The sequence below is a fragment of the Alligator mississippiensis genome, chromosome 1 (assembly GCF_030867095.1).
Source record: "Alligator mississippiensis isolate rAllMis1 chromosome 1, rAllMis1, whole genome shotgun sequence".
Classification (NCBI taxonomy): Eukaryota; Metazoa; Chordata; order Crocodylia; family Alligatoridae; genus Alligator; species Alligator mississippiensis.
In genome coordinates this window covers 453,316,397-453,336,313 of record NC_081824.1, presented here as the reverse complement: position 1 = coordinate 453,336,313, position 19,917 = coordinate 453,316,397, and the positions used below count along the sequence as shown (strand labels likewise).

General features: G+C 49.2%; 1 long non-coding RNA gene across 2 annotated transcripts; it reads right to left on the bottom strand.

Moving 5' to 3' along the window:
* On the bottom strand, positions 1-19,374 carry LOC132248533 (uncharacterized). Of its 2 annotated transcripts, none has more exons than XR_009459753.1 (3): positions 19,009-19,374; positions 15,011-15,115; positions 1-9,246 (listed from the first exon to the last, which is right to left on the bottom strand). It is a non-coding gene; the product is annotated as an uncharacterized LOC132248533 (long non-coding RNA). The 2 variants fall into 2 exon arrangements; XR_009459752.1 differs by lacking the exon at positions 1-9,246 and adding an exon at positions 12,231-13,319.
* Between the last annotated feature and the right edge of the window lie 543 nt (positions 19,375-19,917).

Below are 19,917 nucleotides of genomic sequence, written 5' to 3'. Positions count from 1 at the left end.
TCCACTCCCACTTCCTTTTTATTCCCTTTCCACCCCACTGTTTCTTTCTCTTCTTTAAACCCCCTCTCCTGTCCTTGCTCAAGTGTTTCCATTTTTTCTGCCTAGTCTTCCCCCTTGGGCTTCCCCGTGTCCCCCCGTTGCTCCACCATGCCCCTCAGCTGCTTCAATGCCAGATCCCCACCTTCCCCCTCTCCCTTCTGCTCTTCCCTCTTCTCCTCCCCCTCAATTTCTTCCTCCGATAAATCTAGCACCACTTCCTCCATACCCTGTTGCCCTTCCTCCCCATCTGGTATTTCCTCTATGACCATTTCTTCCTCCTCTGAGCACAGCTCCAGCTGTTCCTCCTCCACCTCCCCATCCGCTCCTCTGTTCCTCCTGCACCTGTACTCTATTAGCATAAGAGTATGGGCACTCCCATTGCATGCGACCCTCCCTCCTACAACCAGTACACACTTTTTCCTTACAAAACTGGGCTCTGTGCCCCATCCCCCTACACCGGAAACAAACAGTAAGCTGGCAAAAGGCTGCCAAGTGCCCCCCCAGCCCACATCTACTGCACACCTTGGGCTGATCGTAATACATAACGTACCCTCCATGAGGCCCAATCTGTACCACGGGCAGCAAATGCCGCACTCCCCCAGGGTTCCCACTTCCTCGTGCAGCAACACCCGTGCTCGTGTGCAGCAACACGACCCGGTCCAAACCCTCCACCGGTCACATACCCTCTCCACATGTAACACTCTCTGCACCCTCTCCTCCAACCAATGCACCATGTCCTCCTCCTCCAATACATCATTGTACATCTTGACAAACAGCACCGGCTCCCGCGCTTTTTGGCCCACTTCAAAATTTAAACCTTCCAGCTCCCCTCTCCCCACAGCCGCCTTATGCGCCTCCCAAAAGGCTGTAGAAGCCTTAGCGTGCCAGAAGGACATGTGCCATTGTCTACAATTGTCAAACACAATGACACAACTCAAGTCCACTGGGTCCACATTGAGCGTGGAAAACAACCGACCAGGCAGCAGCCAGACCTAAGCCCAGCCACCCCCCCGATCTGAGCCTTCAAGAGGCTGAAAAGCGATAACCCACCCAGGGCTGGAGGGGGAGTGGGACCCCTGGGGGCAGCAGCCGGTCCTGTGGCATGGTGACTGATCTACTGGCTGGCTGGCTCTCCTGCGGGAAAGCCACCGTGTGGGCGGGAGCTGGCAGGTGTGTGCTGCTTCAACTCGACTCCCTGCTTCAGTTCACCCGGGTCTCGGTCTACTGCCTTCATTTCACTTGACTTCACCTGGACGTGCCCCCCCCGCCTCACCACTGTGGCTTTGGTCATCGTCAAAGACGACGACGCTGGACGAAGGCAGCGTCTGGTCTTAAGCAGCCTTGTGAGCTGAGCTAAGGGATGGGGAAGAGAGAGGCTGCAAGGCCTGCTGGTAGCAGGGAAGGCCCCAGCTCACCAGCATCCCGGGCCTTCTGGGCACCACGAACTGATTTTGTCACAGCGCGTGGAAAATTCCTCCCTTCCCAAACCTCCTCCATCCTTGTACCCCCCACCCCCAATTACAACCTTCTCAGACTTCTTCCCGTCTCTTTTTTGCTCCATCAAGTTATCCCACTGAGGCAGTAGATAAAATGCCCGCCTCCCCTAATCGTTCTAACAAAACAAATGAACAAACAAACAAAACAACTGTTCCTCACCTCAAAAGTCTCCACCACCACCCCACGTTTCTTTTAATATATGGAAGCCTTTTTTTGGATGTGGGGAGTTTCCTCTATAGCAGGCTGTGACTCGCTCTCACCTTCCTCTATTTCATCCTCCTCCCTATCCCCCTTGGGCCATGCAACATTGGCATCTGGTAAAGGACATTCTCTCCAAGTGCATCCCTCCCTTCCACGAACAATGCATTCAAGCTTTCCTCATACAAGTGTTCACCTTGTGCCCCCATTCCACACACTGAAAGCAACTGTATATATGCAAAACGCAACAAGATTACCCCCAACCCAACGTTTACTACACAACTTAGGCTTCCCATAGTAATTCACATACCCCCCCCTATGGACCCAAATTTAGTAGATGGCAAGGAAGTGACGCACTGCCCCCCCCCCCCCAAATTCCCTTCTTCCTCTAAAATAACCCTCACCAACCAAGACCCCATCCACATTTGGCATTTACAAAAAACCTTTCCACCCAACTCTCCAGCAATCTTCCTAGGTCCTCCATTTCCAACACATCAGTAGCCATTCAAAGCGGATGGGGGAGGGGGAAAACACCTTTTCCGGTGCTCCCTCTCCAACATCAAAAACATAAGCCCTTCATCTCAGCCCAATTAGCAAAGATGTCTGTGAAAATAGCTGGAGAGCTTTTTTTTTTTCTGGAAAAGAGGGGCATATAAAAGAGTCACAATCCACAGCTTGAAATTATCATGGGCTACAACAACACTCGAGTCCCATGGATCCAACTTGCCATCTTCAAACAGTAGATGAACTCTGCTTTGCCCACGGTTGTGGCCCCACAAATCCCTACTTGCACTAGAGTAACTATAACTCACAGTTTTACCCATCTTCTGGGGTCCTTGCCTCCCCAAAAAGGGTATGTAGGTGGGGATAGACAGGGGACACTGTGGGGGACTTTAATTAAATGAATTGGAGAAAAGGTGTTAGGGGAGGGGATGTTTGAGCTCACTGAGCCCGTTATATGAAATAATCAATAAAGACGCATTTGACACACACACAGGTGAGAAAGTGGCCACACGAGAGGAACTAGGTGGGGAGGAAGGTGTTGAGAACAGAGGTTGTCCTGGCATCAAAATGAATTTTGATTGGGAAGAAGATTTGGGATGTTGCTTTTAGTGATCGTATCCTGAGAATTCAAGCGTGCTTGGACAAATGTGCAAGCAGTGGGAAAGGCGTATAAAAGTTGCATGGTTAAACACTGCAGGATGAGAAAGCTTGTCAAGAAACATGAAGTTATATGAAGGATGGAAGATGCTGAGGAGAATGCTAGAGTAGTGGAAGACGATTCAGAAGAAAAAAAACCATGAGAATTTTCTGTTTTTTTGGGCCAGGAAAAGATGAAGAGGACTGAAGAATTAGAGGAATTATAGACAAGGAAGCAAGACATTAAGAGGAAGCTGTACAAGGTGCACAAGTAGGAGGTCTGGAAGACAACCATTCTCCTTTTAATGCAATTGACAGAAAGATATAAAATTACCTTCTTTTATTTTTTTTTAGGTAAGGCACCTTGGGTTGAGAAGGAAGAAGGATAGTGCAACTATTTCTTGATGAAACTGGGGGAGAAGGAAAGAATTGAAAGCAGTATGAACCAAAGCTGGAGTGCCACTAGTAGAGAGCAGGAAGTTGTTCATGTAGTCTGAACAGCACACACAATATTCTAGCAAGAGACAGGCTGTCATCAGAATAACCATTACAGCACACCACAGCAAGTGGGGAAGCAGCAGGTTTAACACGAAGGCACAGTAGCCCATTGCTTACCACACCCCACTCCCTCCTCTCAAACTCCCATGTGAAATCTTTGCACGCCTTCCAACCATCATCCCTTCCTCCACAAGCGTATTCAGATCACTGCACCCCTTCTTCCTCAAAAGGAGGTAAAAGAGCTGGCAAGGTCCACAAGAGGTCCTCTAGTCCAACCCTGGCCTGAAGCAGGATCATGCCTATCCCCACCTTATTTTCTAGAACTACCCCCACATATAAAACCCTAACTTGCCACAAATGAAGCCATGGCAAGTAACCCATGTCCTTTTCCTAAAAGGGTTGTTAGAAGACGCAGAACGATGAACAAGCAAGAGGGCTGTGCCCCTGCTACAGGAAGGCACCTATGCCCACAATATGGGTCAATCCCTATGAGGGGCTAATATTCCTTCCTCACTCCAAACGTGGCAAATCAGTATGACCATGAGCAAGGGGCCAAGATGCTTTAGCCATGGACTTCTACTTTTCACTTGAGGCAGGAGCATTGGCACAATCTCCAGCCTTGGTGGTAGTCAACACCCAGTGCTTCCGAGGAATGAAAATACCTCCCACAACACACACAAAGGGTAAGAAAACCATTCTTTGCCAGCCGCCTGCTTCTGGGCTTCACTGGTTGCCTAATGGGACAGAGCCAGAGTAGAGCATAGGTATAGTTACTCCTAGAGCATTTTTGATCCATGTTTATCTAACCTCTTTTTCCCCACACTCCCATTGATGAAGGCTCCACACCTTCTCTCAGCAGTCTAGTGCACTGCTGCACCCTTTTAATGGCCAAGTCCTTCTGGCCATCCAACAGTAGCAGGATGAGCCCTTCCCCTTCTCTGTCCATGCGACACGAGCAGAAAAAAAAAACGCAACCCTTTTCCATGGCCCTCTTGATGACATCTAGTTCAGTCCTGAATGCCCTGCCCCACTCCACAGGCATTAAGCAGCACTGGAGCACAAATTCACTTCAAGCTCTTCCACCTTGACCTCATCCTCTACCACCCGCTCTCATGACAAACTGCTCAGTTCTTTTCCTTACCGTGTGCCACCATTCCCACATGTTCCTAACACAGATTTTCAGTGCCTGCTACCCCTTAGAAGAGCTCTCCACAGCCCCTAAAAGCCACAAATTTATATTTCCATAAGACACATCATCACACACCATATCTCCATACCCACCACCCCTTTTAGCATAAAGTGGTCTGTAAAACCCAAAGGTAAAACATCCTGGGCACCAGCTAAAGTAGAAAAAGATGCATGACCACTCCTGGGCCCCAACCTCCACCCTCATCTTCATTCTTTCCCTTTCTCGTCAACCCTTTAAAAACACCATCCACAGGGATGAAGCAGGGACCACTAACAACAAGACAAAAGCAAGAACAGGCCTACTGTTTGTCGTTTGGTTTGTCTAAGGCCAGATACTGACTGTAGGGGGATTAGCTGCCTGCATTGCCTCACTCAGCCCAGCGGGACCAGGCCTCTGCTCTGGGCTTGCTGCAGGTGGCACCTGCTCAGGAGATGATGAGTAGCTCTGGTCTTCCGACGGAGCCCCCGACTCCAGGGCTCCAGTCTGGTCTCCTTACAGTACATTTCCTAGCACAATGCACGGACAAGGGCTTCTGGGACAGCCTTCTCTGGGTAACTCTGATGGAAAGCTTGGACTAGGTCGGGGACACGTGCATTTCCTGCAAGTTTCTAGAAGCAGTCGGACAGTCTGTAACCTTGCCAGTCAAATACACTACTCAGTGAACAGAAGGTCTTGACAAGGAGATTGGAGCATTTCCATCCAATCCCTCCCCCAGTGCTGCCTATAAGAACTTCTGTGGCCCCAGAAAAATTGACAGGTGCTGTGGTGGGCAATGCAGCAGTATTTCTTCCACAACAAGGCATCCCTCCTGCCAATGCACGTCTCTGGTTGCTACACAATTAGAAGAACTGAAGCCATTAGCAAGCTAGGAACTAGCCCAGTGTCTCTGGTTCAGGCTTCTTGCAGGTCAGAGATTCCAGGTGGTGCTTATCCATGAAGACCTCTATGGGGTGCGGTCCCCCTCCAGGTGGGGACACCACTGTGAAAAGCCTGCTTTGATGTCAAGGGCCTCCTCATTCCAAATACCATAAACTAGATCATACGGATGCTATTTATCTTCAGTAGCAGGTAGAAGGGTACTAAAGATCTTCAGGCTCCGCTATATTGGGACACCTGTCCCCACAACACTGCCCCCATCACAAATGTAAGAAGTCTGTGCAAGGACGGGACTGCTGAGGAAGGCCTGCTTGAGATGCCCCATCACAAGGCTATCATGCCCCCAGAGGCCCAACTTAGGGCATAGCCTACAGGTTTTCTGGGGGTCATCAGAAAAATCAGTAGCGAGGTTCCATGGTATCAGCAGGTGACCCAGGCCAGGACTCCCCCTTGCAAGCAGGCTCATGATTAGTCCCATCTTGGCCTGGTCTGTGGAACAAATGATGGGGCGCAGGGGGAACAGAAGGCAGCGCCAATTCAGGAATCCCAGAACACTTCCTTGGCTCCTGCTCAAGTGCTCAGGGAGTGGGATTTGAGCCTCAGCTAAAGCCCTCCTGCCAGAAGCAAGTGCTGCTACTGCCCATGTGGGTTTGTCTTCTTGCCAGGTCTTGCCCAGCCTTGGCCTGTGCCTCTTCCAGGCAGGCAAACAGGTCCTGTTTTCCCCCTTCAGGGATTCAATCAGGGCCTGGAGCTGCTGAACTGCCTGCTGAAGATGGACCATCATATCTTGGGAGTCAGGGGCTACAAAGGGCTTTTGGGGATGTTCAAGCAGAGTGCAGTTTGCATGTCCATTTTGGGGCCTGCCCCACAGCTCTGAAAGGACTGGCCCTGGTAGACTGTTTGGGACCAAGGCATCAGTGGTCTGGATAAGCGATTAGATGCTTGGAGTACGAGGGCAGTCCAAAATGGTTTCCTACAAATTGTGAATAGAGGGGTCTGGCTCTGGAATTGGAAACTGCAGCTGAGATGGAACAAGCCCAAAAGCTGCAGCCAGAGACATGGTACTCCTTCCGTCTTTGGCCAGGGTACCCACAAATTGGTCCAGGTGGTAGGCATCCTGCCCCATGCCCAGCATGGTGTCCTTCTGCATCCACCATGCTCAATGACCCACGCATGAACTAAGGCTGAGGTAGGCCTAACTACTTGCCACCTCTCTTGTGGGTGCATGCTGGATCGCGATACTGAGAGCCATAACAATTTCTTTCCAAAGGTGACAGTGAAACACATTGGACTGCATGGAAACAAGAGCTCTGCTCAGTCAGCTGCCTCACTGCTTTTGCTCAGCACCTTCAGGAGTTCATCAAGTCATCCTCAGAGACCTGGATATCTACCTTTTTGCCTGGGACCCCTGCACAAAAAGATGGGCCGAGTGTTCTGATGCTGGGATATTAGAGGCAGCCTTGGTTGAAAGTAGTACAGTCTGTCAGGAACAGTGTTTCACACCCATTTGCAGGAAGTGATACTGTAGCTGTTGTAGACCTTATGGACCAGCTGGGCAAGTCTGGCCTGACATACCCAGGCATCTTCATCATCTTCCAGGAGCTTGGGAAGGGACTGCGCCAGAAGCCTGCATGTGGACATCGTGCTCTCTGGGTGCGGTTGTGGGTCACCAGCAGCAAAGTTGTGTTCAACAGCCCTCACTGGACATGAAAGCTTCCTGATTCAGACCAGTGACCCTTCCATTCACTGCCTAGTATGTGATCTGGGCCGAGTTGTAGCCCAGCATACTGTTTACACATATGGTAGAGCAAAGGATGATGGGCCTCCAGGGATGTAGAAGATCAGGCTCACTGTTTTTGTGGAGAAGCCAGGTTATTACCTTCTTCCAGGACTTGGGCATGCAGCCAAAACTTGCTTCAGCTAGCCAGATACATCAGCTCAAGGCAGTCTGGGTCCCACTTCCCTGCAGGCTGGACTCTGTGCCATCTTGGTCTGAAGCTGTAGTCTACATCTCACTCTGGCCTCCACCAGGAGCTTAGCCTCAAGCCCCTCTGCTGAGGGGAGTGGCAAAAGGGTTTCCGATGCAGTCATCACCCAGTGCCCTACAGGCCTGCTGCCTCTCAGTTGAGGACACCATTGTAGTAGGAAGTCTCTCCTGCAGGCACTGTATACAACATCCTGAGCCCAGTCAGATCTCACTGCATTGGGGCAGAGTGAGGCTCCAGAAGCAGACTAGCAACAGCAGTCTAGCAAGCCAGGGCCGTGGTCAGTAACTGGAGCCACAGAGTTACTGGTGCAGACTGTGGACCTTGCAAGAGCTGGTATTAGGGATACTATGTGCTTATGCTAGTCTAGATCAGCATGGTCTATGCACTAAGAAGCCACAGCCTGGGGAAACAGAAGGAAATCTCTTGGTCAAGGATACCATGAACTGGTCTGGTGGAAAAAGAAAAAAAAGTTGTTTCTTGGAAAGCACTAGTAGCAGTACCTTCTTATTTCATCTTTTGAGAAGATATTATTGCAAGCCTTACTTTTGCCACACTTGGCCATTTCCAAATCCTATGCCACACTACAGACATGTGGCTGAAGCACGAGATGTCTAATAGACTGTTTCTATCAGACCACCAAGCAAGTATTACAGGTGTGACCATCAGTTGATGTACTCATTTCTTCCTTTCCTTTGCTGGCCAACAAAGCCAGAGCAAATGGAGCAAAGGCAACATGACAACATGATCAAGCAGATCATCCCAATGCAGATCATCAGCCCTTTGGCATGGAAAAGTTAGTAGCAGGAACTGATCTAACCAGATGCTTCTATTATAGCCAACATCTCTCTATACATGCGTCAGGTTCCTTGCAACAGTTCCCCTCCCACCACCCAAATTTAAAAAAGCTAAAAACCAAAACACCCCACTAGCAGCTATGTCAGCACAGACCGTAAGCCAAGGTCAAAAGGAAACACGACAGCGACAGGCAGCAGCAGCGTTCCATGATGGTATACAAGAGACAGTTCTGGAAGGGAGGATTTTGCATCTTGCACAGGAAGGGGAAAACCCCACCTAACTGACACCTTTGCAATCCAAACAAGAACTGCTTTGGTTCAGTTGCAAAAAGTTCCAGAGAAACCAAGCAGTGTGAATAAGAAGGGGTCACAGCCTTTGTGATGGTACTGGAACAAGCCACCTCAAAACACAGGGCAGACTGAAGGGAAAGTTGGAGAACTTCCCAGATTCTAAGTCAGCTGCTGCCAGTGCGTGCTACCTCCCTCCCAAGTTCCCCCACTGGTTTAAGCGAGGGTCTCTATTGCGCTCTTGTGGGTTGTTGGACACGTGCTGGAGCAAGCACATGTTCTCTTGCTTCTGGTATGTGACAATAGGGCATCAGGCTGAAGATGCGTCACCTGCTGCTTCTCTCAACTGGGCAGTGATAGTTATGGGAACTGTGACTGTACCTTGAGTCTTTGTCCAAGCCTGCAAAAGAAGCCCTGATAGCAGAAGGGCTGTTGTCAGGCTGTGAAGAGATCAGGCAAGTCCCAAGGTTTGGGGAAAACAGGAGGCTGGCCCACTGCTGGGGAGAAGAGCAGTGCCATGGGACTCTGGTCCGCTGCTCAAGGCACCTGGGCTGGCTCTCCATCTTCCACTGCCTTAGTCGAGCAACAGCTGACAGGTCTTTGGTATATCTGCTCACAGAGGCTTCAAACTTCCTGCAGGCTTCAGACTTCCCACATCTCTTCATCCAGGTCACCAGCTTGGAAAGCCTCTTTTGGGCCTCACACTTCAGAACTTCTGCTTGGTGTCAGGCCTGAGGCTCTGGAGAGAGAGAGAGAGACACACAAGGGTGTAAGTGGCATCAAGACAATAGTTAAATGCTTACAAATGCAAGAGATGAAGGACCTATATGCCTATAAAGCTGAACGAGCCACAAGTTTTATTGCCCACAATTACTGCGATTCCCTTCACTGGTGATGGATAGAAGCTGTCAAGTCTGTTCTGTACCCAAGACCCAAAGCATCCCAACCAGGAGAACCATGAGCAAGCTTGGCGTACCAGAACAAGACATATGCAAAGTTGTGCTGTTCATCTGAAGTTCCCCCAAACACAGGGTTTCTGACTTGGGCTCATCCAAGTACCATTATAGGTGCGCGCGCACGCACACACACACACACACACACACACACACACACACACACACACACACACACACACACACACACACACACACACACACACACACACACACACACACACACACACACACACACACAGTCATGCCCCTTCCCCCACCCCAGCAAAAAGAGAAACTTAGCATCCTTTGTTTATAAGGAAGGCAATACATGAGTGGACTGGGACGGGGGCTGTTCCAGGACAGTCCTAACCTGCAATACTATACAGCACCAAGTTGTGGAAGTGTGATGCTGGTCTCAAGCTCCTGAACTAATCTGGGGAGCCCTTAGTGCAGTGATTCTCTACCAGGATGCTATAGCATGGCAGAGTGCCTTGAGATCCTCTCACAGCTGCCACAGGGGACCTCACAAGGTTGCACCATTAAGCATGCAAACATGCATCTCAGGAGAGAAATAGGTGCCACAGACTGCAAATAGGACAGCATCAAAAACATCCTGACCTCTTACCATCTTCCCTACTTCTTTTCAAGTAGGGAAAAACAATGAAGCGGGCTCTCTTGCCAAGAGTATAAAAACAAAAGCAGAAGAAAGAGAGCTGAGACATTTACTGAGGGATGCCTCGTGTCTGACAAGGCCAAGAGCCACTGCTGCCCCCGAGATGCTAGAGCTGCTACAAATTACAAATTTGATCCACACAATCTCAGGAGAAGTGAAGCCTGCTGGATCACCATCAAGTCCTTCGACTCCACTGCATTCAAATATTGGCCGCTTCCTACACAGGGAACCAGCAGGCTCACTCGGAGGTAGGGCTGATTCTACTGACCGGGCTACAGAAGAGTTGCTCCATCCACGTGTCTGCCCCATTCTCCGAGATTGAAGACCAGGGATGAGAACGTGTTGGTTCAAGTTTTAGCAGGCTGCATACAAACCCTATAATACATGCATGCAGGGCCAGCCACCTTCATAGGGTGTGGAGACAGTGTAAAAGAAGAGGAATTCAAGGTAGGTATTTCAGGGCAGCTCATGTCATACACTTGTGATTTGAAGAGAGCAGCTGGGTACTTGGTATCACTGGACTCCACAGGCAGTTACCTTGTCTGGTGCATTGCTCTATCAACACAATGAATATTTTTTCCCCCACCAGTGATGAAGGAAATAAAAGCCTTACTACTATGCTAGGGGTCTTGAGATACGTTATTCAGTTTGTCAGCCTAGCAAAAACAGGAAAAGACATCCAGGCCCTGACTGCTCACTGCTTCTTCCAGTGGTGTGGAGCACATGATGCCCGTCAGGCAGAGATATACCTGCCCGAGCCCACAGCCTGATCTGCTCCCAGCATTCACACTCATCCACCCCCCACCCCAACCCTCTGCAAAGCCCTGAAGTGCATCTCCCTGCCCTTCCTATGCTGCCCCTGCCACCTCAAGAGCCCCTTGGCCTCCCTCTCCCACCCATCAATCTCCTCACACCCCTCCAAGTCCTACCCTGCCTCCTCCCTACCCTCTCAAGCCACAGTATCCTGCACAGATGCAACCCTTCATGCCCAGCCTGCCCGACTCCTCACTACCCAGCCCCAGCTCTCTGGGGCCTTTCAGGCACCTCCACATATTCAAACCTCGCTGCTGCTCCTTGCATACCCTGCTCCCCCCTCACCCACAAACCTTTTTCCATCTTCTCAGAACCCAGCTTCCCCCCCAAAACCCAGCTGCCCCCACACCTCCCTGCACTGGCTAGGCTCCAACCCTACTCACCATGCACTCCCCACAAGGCCCACTGCCCCCTAAGGCCCCTTGCTTACAACTGCCCCCCCCCACTTAAATGCTTAAGGCCTCGCAGGTCCCTTCTCCTCAAAGCCCTCCAAATCCATTTCCCCAACCACCTTCACAGACCCTGACCATGAGGCATGTGGATACAGGGCACCAAAAGCTTCACCTTGCCCCACCCAACCCCCACCCCACCTTGCACCATGCCATCTGGCCTCCACCCTCCACAGACCAAGACTAAGACACTGCCAGGGGAGAACTCGCTTCAGCTGCTGGCAGCATCCCGACCCCAGAAGACAGCCCTGCCCATCCACCTCTGCAGGGCTTTCTGCCACCCTGGTTGTGTCACTGCTTCAGGCTCCATCATGTGCTCCAGGATTAACCCAGGAAAGGGTCACTGCAGGAGCTCCCTTCACCTCACCTTGGCATCTCCCTCCACCTCCCCACTGCTGCACCACTACCCACTTCAGCCTGCTTCTAGCCCTGCCCCTCTCCCTTGTCCCAACTGTTCCCATTCACCACCAGGTGCCAGCTCCTAGAGAGCTGCACACCCTTACTGAACATGCTGGGGGGAGCGAGAAACAGTACCAGGAGTGGATGACAGACAAGGCAATTCCTAGAAGAGAAGCTACCACAAGTAGGTCAAGGGCTGTTAACACCTGTGGAGAGGAGGGATTAGGAGGCATCAGGCAGCTACTGAGCCACTAAGTTAAATCAACCCCCTCAGCTCCACCCTAGGTGAAAAAGCAGCTCTCCAGGCTGTTTAGGTTGTAGCTATGCTAGTTTAAGGACAGCAAGACAAGGTTCTTTGTATCAAATTTACCCATCCTTTATTAGACAAGCTAACAGTTGGAAAAAAATTCTTCTTTGCAAGTTTTAGGGTATAAACATCCTTAGTCAGGCTGAGGGAGCTCTCCCAGCTGGGTAATATGCGCAATGGCATTTTCTTGCAGTAGTTCTGCACAGGCGTCATCACTGCAACCTTTGAGAAGATTACTATTGAATTTTACCAAATTACACAAGACCAGCCTGCCCTAGCTGCACTGCTTGACAGATAGCAAGGGCTTGGGGGAGGAATAAGTTTCAGCACTGAAGACAACAGACCTGACAATCTATCAGAGTAGCACATTGCTTACAAAGAGACCACTTCCTTAGCAGGTTGCCTGTACTGAAGGTGGAGTTGTTGTGAGGACAAAAAAAAAAAACAAACCCTTCAGTCCTGAGAAATGGCTAAATTGACAGCCACCAAATTGTATTTCCAGGAGTCTGGCTCCCGAGGGGCTCATAGTAGCTAAACTATATCATGCTTTCATACTTGCCTTGAAAACCTGTGTTTACTTTATGAGTTGGCTCACTTCTCAGACGGGCCCCGATTGAGGTTCTGGACATCTCTGCTCAGGGCCATCATTCAAGTAGGACTGACAACCAATGTTCCCAAACCCTTAGAGGCAGGCAAGATGGTTATCATTCCCTTGCGGGAAGCTTAGCTCAAGGAAAGGCCACCACGCTGAAGAACAAGGAAGAACTGGCAAGCATTATCATGAGCTGTAGCTCACACAGAATTGTGAGCCAAGAGACCAATGTTAAAAGCATCACTGCACACCAATGAAGATGGTTTTCTTGGCAAATGTAGCTAGGATACCAGGTGCTGGCAGAACTTGTGTCCCAACTACTGTTAATTATGAAGGGAAGACCAACCTGTTTTCAGAGGGTCATAGATGCACACATCTTCTCCATTATCCATGAAAACCTGGTTGCTTTTGTAGTACTGACCACTCCAAAACATGGAAAGAAGTCAGCTCCCACAAACATCCTTGAAAGGGGCTTAATGAATCAAGCAATTCCAAAACACCTTTATTTGCCGTCTGGTTTCGAAGCTTCTAAAAGGTGTCCCAGCTATTTTTTTTTCTTCTTCATCTGGGTTTACTGCAGAAAAATAGGGTTCTTCTTGGGTGTTGTTTCTTCAAACAGAGCTGATACAGTCAGTCACACAGGTCTTCAGAAATATGTATCATGGGATTAATGATATGACTGGGAGGTTCAGCACCATGCTGGAAACATGCCCAATTCGATAAGGAGGATTACAGGCAAGCCAATGTCATTAAGAAAGATCATTTCACTGCCTTACTGAAACACTGGCTTGAAGCCCCATTCCTTGTTAAGAGACGGCATGTTGTTTCAGCAAAGGTTTCAAAACAGAGATTGTGTCCTATCCATAATCTAGAGGGACCAGTTTGACCCAAGTGGCATTTGAAGGAATTACTTGAAAGGCTGCCAGAAAGGAGGAGGGAAAAGCACCTTCTCTCTCACTCACTGCAGGGAGAAGGATGTAAGAATCAATGGCTTTAAGTTGCAAAGTAAGTTTAGGGTGGATATCTGGGAGAAAGCCACCGTGAGAAGCCAGCCAGTGGAACAGCCTGCCTAGGGAAGCTGTGGACTCTTAGTCCCTGGAGGCATTCAAGAAGAGGTGGGGCAGCCACTGGGCGGGGATAATCTAGGCATACACATGCCCATTTTCTACTCTGGGTATTTTCCATGCTTGTGCTTTACCTGTTGCTCCCATCCCCATCTTCCACACCTCTTTTTTCTGCTGTGTATATCAGGGTGTTTCTAAGCCTCCCCAGAGGCATTGGGGGTTGGCTAAGCCAAGACTGGGGACTTCACCTGGAGTGTGCCAGTTCTCCTGCTAGGAGCAAAGCTGGAGGCTCCTGGATAAAGGCCTTTACCCCTCCACTCAGGGTCAGACACATGGGTCTCTAGGAAAGACTTTTACCCCAGGGTTAGATTGGTGTGGGCTGTGGGGCAGAGGGGTGCCGCCTTCCTCTGTGTTGCAGGGCACAACCCTCTGGTCAGGATCTCTCCAGCCTGTATTGACAACACCTTCTAGGGGCAAGACATGGGCAGCCATGGCTCCCCTGCTTAATCTGCAGCAGGTCAGTGCATTAGGTCTGTGTTGAGGGTAGTCTCGTGTAGAGATTAGATTATGGCTCAAAGGGATGGTCAGGGTAGGGATGTTCCAGCCACAAGCAGCAGGTTAGACTAGATGATCTCTGGAGTAACCCTCCAGCCCTTCACAAGTCTTCTCTCCAGTCAGACAAGACCAAGGAGGCTATTGGCTTAGGGAAAGAAACTAACATAATCAGCCAGCAACCTTATACCATGGAAGCGTCTCAACATGCCTCTCTCACTAGTCATTAGAAGATGGTTTCACCGTATTTTGATAGTCTTGTCCCTCGGCTGGTTCCTAACAAGACTAATGGAATTTCCAGTAGGGTCAAGAGTACAACCACGGCTGAACAGTTCCTTTTAAATGATCACTACTGGATCTCAAGGCATGTCATCCACGTATAGATCCTTGCACTTGCCTCAAATTGTGTAGGCATAGACTGAAGAGGTACCCATGTTTGCCTATGGTTATAACCTCCTTTGGTAAGCCTTCTTAGCGGGGGACTGTTCCGTTACAAGCACTACACATCTTAGTCGAGTTGGCAGGACAGGTCACTTCCCATGAATTGAGTCATACGTCTGGTATAATGACTTCATCCATCATTACCAAGTGAAGGGGGAGGAAGACTTGCTACCTGGAAACATGCACCAGCTGATATTATCACCATGGGTGCCCTATACCAACTTGAACCTTCACCTCAACAACTCACCCCTCCACATCATAACCTAGCTTGGTCTTACCATGCAGCCATACAGAAACAGTCACTGTCCTCCAAGCAGATCCACTGCAAGTTCCCGTTCCTCTTTGGATGCTCCAAGATCTTTCCTCTGTCCATGCCCTGGCAACTAAACACAGGAGAGAGAGGCTCAGAGAATATATAAGTCCTGGCCTTATACTCAAAACCCCCACCCTTGATTTGACCATATTAGAAACCGTCTGGAAGAAAAAAAAAAAAAAAAATGGCCCAACTGACATGAAAGCAAGGAGGGAAGCAGCAGCACAGGATGAAGGTGAAATGTCTATCCTCTTCTAAGTGGTCACAGTCTGCAGAGAAGAGAGCTATAAAAATCTCCAGGTGTTTGGTGGAGTATCCATCCAGATGCTGATCTCAGGATGGTTGGGTTAATTCTCTTCTTGCTCAACTGTAGCGAGAGCATTTCCTGCCCTGGTTTAAGCTACGGGAACAACATTGACACTGAAGTAACACACACCACCTGAGAAGCTAGAAGAGAAACTGGGTTCGCTCTTGTAAAAGGCATTAATGGTCAGAGGTGTACGATAAGGATGTATTAGCTTTGCCTCACAAGCAGCACCAGGTTTTCTGCTGTCCTTCATCCTCTACAAGCTGATACTACAACTCACCCCCATGTGCAGAAGCTTGGAGCTCTAACCCCCTCCCCACCCCCACCCCAGGATCATATAGACTGGAGGGATGCAATAGCTGAGAAAAGGCAGAACCGCCTCTCACATCTATTGGCAACACCCATTTTAAACCCTGCCAAACAGGAAGCTACTTAGTTGACCATCAGGCCATTGCCTTTTGCAGGGAGGTGCCATCTGCACTATCCCAAGCCTTGGTAAGGTGGCACACCTGGGGACACGGGACAAAATTAACCCCCAGTAAAGAGAAGATGCTACCAGAAGACAGTAGCTCACTCTGCAGGAACCCTGCGGATAAGTAGAGAGAGGATGCGTCACTGCTGTGTACTTCTGGGCAGCCGAGTTGTGCTCCCCTGGCAGCCAGCCAGGGCTACTCATTCCAAGATCTCCACTAGCTCCACAGCTAGCTCCGCTGGGGAAGAGAAGTCAATTTCAAGGGGCTGTTACAACCCAGCCCTGCACAGGCAGACTACCTCCATATACAACCCTCACTCAACTGTTTCTTGCCCATGACAAGTCAACTTGACTTGTTCAACTCGCTACAGGTTTCCTCCCTGCCATGCAAAGATGGTTGAAGAAGCATTTCTAATGAACTTCTTCCAGGCTACGGAGATCACATATATCCCCTCAAGCTTTGCTCTTCCTCTCTCTGCTTGATGCAGAGCTCCTGCCTAGAACATTGCCTCCCCCAACTCCCGGCAGCCTAGTCAGCCACAGCAGCAGACACACCAGAGTTCGAAGGGCTGGCAAAGAATGCTCAGGAGAAATCCTGGCAAATACAAGGATTTGCAGATGTGAGGTTGTAAGGTAAGCCACACCCAATACTTCTTCAGCTACTGCTGAGAAGATAACTATATGCAAGTCTAGGCAGGCTTTGCTGGAGCAGCCAGAAAGACTGTGGAGAGCCTCAGTGTCTTGTCCCAAGTTTGGTTAGGTCAGAATTGGACAGCCAAGCGTGGTGTGCACAGAACTAGGAAGAACAGAGATGACGAAACAGGCCAAGCAACTGGATTTCACAGAGCTTTGCTTTCTTTTCCAAGGCCGACAGATGATCTTGCATCCCAAAATGCATTTTAGCCCTGGCCTTTCAGGCCTTAATCCAGCCTTGCAAGTGTTCCTGACCACTTCTCCAGCACAGGCAAAAGATTCTGTCTCTCACCCTCATCTTCACATTGAACCCACATACCTACTTGTGCTACAATCTCTGGGGTAAGCAGGGTTCTGCAAGGTTGCATGAGCACAAGCAAGGACAACCCCAGGGGCTAACTAGTAGGGTGTTCATCATAGAGAAGAGTCCAGTTGTCCTCTATTGATACGAAACCAGATGCCTTTATGTCCCCTATTTTTCACTTGGAGAGAAATAGAGGATATAAAGGCATCCAGTTTTGTATCAATGGAAGACCGATTAGAGGACATCCTGGTTTTCTGCTGGGATGGCCACCCTACTTGCTACCCAGCTAACTAGCTCTACTCTCCCAGCTTCCACTAGCATAGAGCTCAAGCGAGTTCTGCTCCAAAGAGGGTGCCCCATCCCTTGTCTGGCATAGAGGCAGAGGTCAGCCATGCTGGTAGTTCACTGGTCAACAGTAGCCTGCTTAGCTACTACCAGACATGGGTGCTACATAGGGCTTGGTACTGGTTAAAAACATTTCCCTCTTATTGTTAAGGAGGCATTTCAAGACTCAAAATGCCTCAGTGGATAGGAGTGGCCCTAACTCCAGGCAAGGGGAAGAGCCCTAAACAAATAAAACCAAAGCCAGAGAGAGCAGAAAACCAACAAGCAGCACCTTCCCTCCCACCCCCAAATATGCAACCCTGGGTCAACTCAGGCTTTCATGCAAGCACCATGCTTAAGCAAATACAGAGGAAGAACTTGATTTATCATCAGTGGCAAACCACTTCATCTCCACACACCACATGACATCTTTTGGAGCCCTAGAAATACCTGCTACAGTAGCAGTACTAAAATGGCTGAGCAACCCCCACACCCATCAGTCCCAATTTTCACATTTTAGCCCCCAGTTGGGCAGCCCTAAACAAGAGGTTTCCAACCTGTAATGTGAAGCATGGCTAGTTACATCTGGGTACCATGCTTCGTATTTCCCAAGTGTGGTGGTTCTAAGGTCTAGGGGCACGGGACAGTAAATAATACTAAAACACAGCTTTGTGGGCCACATCACCCTGCTTTGGTCCATTCTAGCTCACAGGCTCTCCAGTCACAAAGGTGGTCACAGAAGCATCCTAGTGATAGGACCTTATTACTTCACTTTAGGAGTACACTCAAGACTGCTTGCATTACAGGGAGCAAGTGAGCTAGAGCCCTTACAGCATTAACTGCAGGGCAGTCATAGGCAGAAGATTTAGATTTGAGGGGCTGCTTGGACTGGAAGCTTTCATTCTACCCACTCCCTCAACTGCAGCAGCACCTGGGGAAAGACTACTGTGCCATCACAATCAACCATAAGAACAGGTATTGCTGGCCATGGACACAACAAAAAAGGCAGACAGTTTCCAATGCCATACGAACCACAAGTGTCTAGGTGTACAAGCCCGTTGACACTGATCTAAATCTCCTGGAATAGTTCAGAAGATCACCAGGATCATGGGCTATTGCTTTGAGCCTGTTCTGCATTTAGGCCTACACCAAGCTTTGGCCCTCCAGACGCTCCACTGTGTGCAGATCCTAAGCCCCCATTTTCCCTTCTTTAACCCTGAATGGCATCTAGCAACTCCAGAAAGGGTTAGTATGCAGAGGAGTCTAGTACACCTTGCAGCCACAGGTCTCAACCCACCTTATAAGCTTAGGAATTAAGCTTCTCAAGATATATGCATATGTAGTAACATGAGGAGCAAATGGAAGTACAGAAAGTCCAAAGCCAACTACACTAAACATACACAGGCTTTCCGAATCAGCTGCACAGAGGAAAGCATTTAGTTCAGCTCCTGGGGCTTCCAAAACCAGAGTTACACTGGAGGAGTGCTCCAACCAGTTCTGAAGCCACCTCCACTAAACCGAGTTGAAAACTGCTCATTGATACCATCTAGACTGTTTTAGATACCTCCAATTGTCCCAACCTCTTTCCAAGAAGCAAGTTTCAAGACTCTTGTCAAGTTAAAAATCATACAGTTCAACATTAAGCATGCTGTAACTACAGAAGAGCCCAGAAGTACTCCTCCTTTCAAGAGGAGAAGCATCAAGTTGCCACAGCATACTTGGGCAGAAAAGTTAGTGACAATGACTAGAGTGACCAAACACCACATGTACAACTATTAAGAGAACAAGAAACAAGGGGCACTAGCACACGCACATTTTTCTAAACCAAGATAAACAAAATAAATATTTGAGAGCGCTACATACCAGCAGGCAAACACACGGTCCACACAGCTTTGAAGATATAGGAACTACAACTCCTGCAAACTGGGCTTGCCAAAACACAATCACATGTCTTTCCAAGCCCCTTAACACACCACCTATTTTAAGCCTCTCTCAGAAAAGAGGCAAACATAAAAATCCCACTCCCTCAAATTTAACAAACAGAAACAGTGCCCTTCTAGATGCAAAACAAGCAACCACTTCCCCCGTATTAACTATAACAACAACCACAACCTTCCCCTTCATGCGCTCTCAGCTAGGCTCTTTCAACTGCGGGGGAGGGGGCGGGGTCCACCCCGTGGCCTGATCCTTTCCACCTGCACCTCATCAGCAATTAGGGCTGCCCGCACTTCTTAAGCTGCCTGATCCCTTTGGCGAATTGCACTAATACTTCTTGTTCCTTGTTTAAGGACCAAATCTGTGCTTAGTTTATTTTCTTTGTGAAATTTCTGAGCTGCACTTATACATTAGGCATTATTTGCCCCCTTGTTCACTTCTGGCTAATGTCAAACAACTTACAAATTAACTAATGACCTGCTTTAGTCTCATGGCATGATTTAGGTGAGCTGGTAATTGAAACACATTTTCTGACCACACAGTACAAGGGGCTAGGACCATCAGTCCACACTAGCAGGAGGAATAAACAGATTCCCAAGATTTCCCCTATAGAAATAAGAAATTGCATAGGTGCAGCCCATCTGCCCCCCACTCTGCTACTGCTGGAGTGTCTCCCTTAGGCTAGTGCCCCATCACCCCCAAGAACATTAGTTAGCAGTTCCTACAGCGGGCCATTGCAAGGCTGTGGTTATCTACCACAGCTGAACACAATTAACCTCAGGGCTTTCACTGTAAATGTTCTGGACCAAAGCAATCAGCCTCCAAGTCTTTTCTACA